Raw genomic sequence first — 5,616 nt, forward strand, 5'->3', positions numbered from 1 at the left:
ACTGACCCTGAAAAGATCAAGGTCATAGTTGGTATGAGTCCACCATGCACTTCGAAAGAGGTTCATAGCTTTCTGTCATTGGTACTATCGGAGGTTTATAAATGCCTTGGCAGAAAGAACGTTGCCATTAACGAATTTATTATCCTTTAGCTGTTCATTTGACTAGAGCGACCCTTGTAAGGTAGCTTTCAAGGATGTGAAACATGAGCTAGTAAAAGCGCCAGTTTTAAAAGCACCTAAAAGAGGGGAGGTGTTCTATATATTTTCAGCAGCCACCATGCATAGTATTAGCTGCTGTTTAGCCCAAATTTGGGAGGAAAAATGGTATCATTCGATAGCTTTTGCTAGTCAAAAACTGGGCATTTTAGAGATCAATTATACCTACATGGAGAAGTTGTGTCTTATGATGGTCTTTGGGACTAAGAAATTCAGGCACTACATCCTCTATGAAAAGATAGTGTTCTATACGAAGGCAGAAGGACTGAGATTGCTTATGAACAAGTTACAGCCGCCTGATCGTTTGGCAAAGTGGTTAATCACTTTGCAGGAGTTCGATTATGATATCAAGAGTAAGCCACCGAGGTTGCAGGGTATTGTGGAATGCCTTGTGGATTTCGGGGAGCTAAAAGAGACTTTGGCTGAAGGAAGTGATATTGAGGAAATGTTTAAAATTGATACAGCTTCTATTCCATCTTGGTATGCTGCTATTACACATTATCTATCAACAGGAGAGACGGGAGCTGGTTTGTCAAAGTCTGAAAAGAGAAAAATCAAACAACAGGTTTTGAAGTTTTCCTTGATTGCAGGGACGCTATATCGGCAAGGTGTTGATGATATCTATCGCCGATGTGTGATGCCTAACAAGGTTCCTTTCATCTTGGAGGAGTGTCATGACTCTGCATGTGGAGGGCACTTCGCGGGACGGTTGACAGCGCAGAAAGAGTTAAGAGCTGGATATTGGTGGCCGTCTATCTTCCAAGATTCTTTTGAGTATGTAAAGAGATGTGATATCTATCAAAGACATGACAGTAGAGAGAATAGGAAACGCCCACTTACACCTATCATGGCTATCCTTCCATTTGAGAAGTGGGGCATTGATTTTGTGGGTCCTATTACCCCGTCATCTACTACCCAGAAGAGGTATATTATAGTAGCCACTGATTATTTTACAAAATGGTCAGAAGTGTGGGTGACGAGGCGATGCAAAAGAGACTGCAAGTTTCCTTTTAGAGCAGATTATCTGCCGCTTTGGACCACCGAAAGAATTAGTGTCAGACCATGGAACCCATTTCCTGAATAAGGTGATCAAAAGCTTGACAGAAGCTTGGCAGATCAAGCATAATAAAATGACTCCTTATAATTTGCAAGCAAATGGGCAGGTGGAAAGTACTAATAAACAGCTTGTGAGGATCTTGTCTAAGATAGTCTCTGAGAAGAAACGAGACTGGGACAGGAAGTTGTATGTGGCAGTATGGGCGTATAATACAACGTTCAAGCGAGCTACCGGCCATACTCCATTTAAATTAGCTTATGGGGAAGAGTGTGTGTTACCCCTTGAAATCGAGTTGCCAACCATACATTTTGCAATTAACCACTCTTTGGGAGATAAGGATTCCCTTTTTGAACGGTTCACGACCATAGCCCACCTGGATGAACTGAAGTTGCAGAGCTTACTACACCAGGAGGTGGCAAAACGTCAGATGAAGCAGTTGCACGACCTTAGAGCAAAGAAATATACCTTTAAAAAAGGGCAATTAGTCCTATATTACGATGCGCATAGGGACTTGTTTCCCGGGAAGCTGGAACCTAAATGGGACGGCCCCTACAAGATTGTCAGGTTAGGGAAGAATAGGTCTACGGCCCTATTAGCTGATCTACGAGGAGTAGAGTTTAAAAATAAGGTGAATCTTAATAAGATTAAGCCTTATTATTTCTAAGTATGCTAATACAAAGAAAATGCATTGTAGGTCCATGCTGGGGATGATTTGAGACCTGCAAAAGAGCTTAAAAGCTGGTTGATGGGTCGGTTAATCCCTTATTTGGACTACCCATATCTGGAGTAGAGATACCATCAGGGGAAGCTTATCTGGTGGAGCAAAGGATACAAAGTGATTGAGCAAGAAGACGAAACCTTTGTGTGGGAGATTAAAGTCTTCTACCATCACTGCTTACGACTGTTGACGAGTATCCCTGTTGAGTTCAATGAAGAAGGTGGGATGGAGCCATCAGTTCATCCTCTCAACATGCTAAACTTTGATTACCATAATTACGAATAGAGGAGTTCGAGATGGCAAGCTGTGTAAACCCATTGTGGATGTATACATTGTATTTTCATGGAGCGTCCAGGGCCCTAATAAAAAAGGAAGTGTTGGAGGAGTAATCCGAGATCCCCGACTTAGAGTTACAATGAAGTTAGCTGCTTATCTTGGGGTAGGATTTACTAACAATATGGCGGAGTATAAAGCCTTGATTATGGGACTGCATATTGCCAAACAAGGTGGTATTCATCGATTGTTAGTAAAAGGGGATTCCTAGTTGATCCTGAATCAACTAGATGGGACATACACAGTGCGGAATCCCATTCTTTGTATGTATCATCGGACTGCGATGACCCTACTTGAAGAGTTTGAGAGAGTGTCTTTTCAGCTGATTCCATGTTACTGGAATTAGTTTGCGGATTCATTGGAAAATCTTGCTTATGAGGAAGACCTCTTCTTTAATTGTGGTCCTAGTTTGGATATTGTTATTAATGATGAAACAGGACCCGGTTGCTTGTGGGGAATGTTATCAGAGCATGCGATATATGGCAGACGATGGTTGATATGGGTGATGCAAAGAGTAGCCAAGACCAATCTACCGTTATTATCCTGGACCCATAGGTTAATTAGACAACATGTTATGCATACGCCTCTTGCTATCTATGCAGGAGGGATGGGTCACAACCTTATGCATTTAGTTTAGGGCTACGAGCCTGTTTTTCCTCCTTGGGAAGGAGCTTATTATTATATATCTGTACTATTCCAAGGAAGGATGCGTAGGTGTTATTCTGTTTGATCTCATTAGGCCAAGAGGGCCCGTATTGCAAGGTTTTGAATGTTTTATTTCGTTAGGCCAAGAGGGCCGATCCTTTTTTGTGGTGAAGTGCTTTATGTCATTAGGCCAAGAGGGCCAGTTGTCTGCTACAAGTTATTTCCTTCCGCTCTATGATTCACCAGGCCCGGTTGTTTACTCCCTTGTTGGAAGGAACTAATCTTACTCCAACAGGTAGCAGCTAGATGGCCTGACTTCCCACAAATGTCACATTTCACATTTGGACAGTTTCTGGGGAAGTGCTGTCCACCACACCATTTACAACTAAATCTAGAGGGTCCACCCTCTTCAAGGCATCTATTCCCTATCAAATTTTGTTGCTTCTTCAAGAAATTAACGTCGACAGCTATTTTTCGATATTGCTCGGAGATCATATCGGTATAATGCTTCATTAACTTCGCCAAGGACATTAGATGCACTCGACTCGTAGCCTCGATCGTCAACTCATCGTTCCATTGGCCTAACAATCTGATTTGGCATTGGCTGTTGACCCACAGGAACAACATTCGAATTTGAAACTTGGCCTCCAACATTTGATGGAGCCAACTCACTTGCCATAGGCATAGTCACACTGGGAGGAGCCGCTAGTAAAGGTACATTTGAAACCACACTCCCTCTCCCAATAGGGTTAGTCATAGGCATCCCTTGACTTCCATTCATCAATGATGGATTGCCACTAGGTGCTAAACCCCCATTAACATTCATTCGAGAGGAGTAGGCTGTTTGTAATCGTGCTTCCACTCCCTCTGCCTGCGTAATAGCGGTGTCTATATCTGCTAAGGTCACACTGCTCAATTATACTTGGATATTAAAATCCAACCCATGCAAAAAGTATTGCAATTGGGCAGCTGGTGGAATGGGAATGTAAGTTTGTAACTTATGGAATACTTCTTTCAACTTCGTAGCATATGCTTTTACATTCTCATGAGGATCTTGACGCGTTACATTCAAGACCCGCAACCAATATTGGCCACCTCTTTTAGGGGCATATTCCGCTCGGAAAGCTGCATAGAATTGATCAATGGTGGTTATGGTTCCAGACACTATACTGTGATACCATACCGCAGCCCTTCCTTTTAACATCATATTGAAGAACATCATGAGATGTCCCTCGTCTTGGATGCGATAATTGAACATCAATCTCTGAAATTCACATATGTGAAATTCTGCATCCTCTTCCGCTAACCCATTAAAAATGGGCAAGGGAACTCCTAAGGCTGGTAAATCCGACGTCCCTGCAGGAATCGCAATAGGTTGTGCTATGGTGACAATCAGATTAGCAGTAGGAGCTTGAAGTGATGGATTCACACCCCCACTTGAAGTGGGTAGACTTGGTGGACGAGAGGAAGATCTTACACTTCCTCCTGCACCTAATGGAATAGGTGGAGTAGTTAAATGACTAAGACCACTGCTTCATATACGTACTGGACTACTCCTTTGAGGAGAATAACGGCTTACGATCTCTAACCGCCATCTAGCCCTCTCAGCACGTTCAGCTTTTTGGATTTCGGCTTGACGGTCCTTGTCAGAGGACATAAACCAACTTTCTTTTGGTCCCTAGAAACCCTAGATCCAAAAACCACCACTTATAAGTGGCTCCCGGCAGACGCACCATTGATGGGACCTGAAATGGGGCACTGGCTATAGCACCAGCCGGACCTCATGCTCATGACACAAAAACACCCTCACGGCCTCGCAGACCAGGAGCGTCAATATAAGGCTAAAGGACAAACCGCCCTAAAGCTTAATCCATGCGTTTATAGTTCATAGTCCAACATTTCCCTAAAACTCCTCAGAGGGAGATCCCAAAGTACTTAGGCATAACGCCTCGTCACACACATATAGGAGGCACTCCACCGACTAGTAGTCGGAGCCCCACTGCAGCTCTCCTACATCTTAGGGATTGACCCTTTGATGCGCTGCTAAACATATAACACAAACGAGCACAAACTCCTCTCTTTTATATTTCTCGTATTTCCAGGAGATATACCATGCTTCCTCACTTCACAGTCCCTTAGGAAATCGACCCTCTACCCTACGGCAAGGGATAACCTCACACTCTCAATCGTGGGTCAAAGTCCTAAGAAAACAATTGCTATGCAGTCTAGAAGATTTTCCTTTCAATACCATGAACCATGCATAGTGCATAATGTGAATGGTTTAGTGCAAAAGCAATAGAAAATCAGTCATTGTGTATCGTGCGCAACCAATCTTTTCATGATTTCCATGCTAACGTTTATGTATTGAAATGAGGAGAGACATCGAGCCTTACGCTCATGTTGCCTTTTCCTTTATTTTAAAACAACGTCCTATGGCCATGATGCAACACATATATCAGATTTAAGAGTGTACTTTAACGCTCAAACTCTCCTCTCACCCTACCGTTTAATGTTTTGCAATCGTTGATAGGTGTAAGAGTCATTTTATGTGTATTTCTCTGTAGAGAAAGCAATAAATACGGACAAAAACATAGAAATGAGGGTAAACCGAGGCTAGCCTCGTGCTCTACCTTCATTATACATTGCA

The sequence above is a fragment of the Lygodium microphyllum genome, chromosome 12 (assembly GCF_053477565.2).
Source record: "Lygodium microphyllum isolate KBCC chromosome 12, Lygodium_microphyllum_v1.1.10, whole genome shotgun sequence".
Classification (NCBI taxonomy): domain Eukaryota; kingdom Viridiplantae; phylum Streptophyta; class Polypodiopsida; order Schizaeales; family Lygodiaceae; genus Lygodium; species Lygodium microphyllum.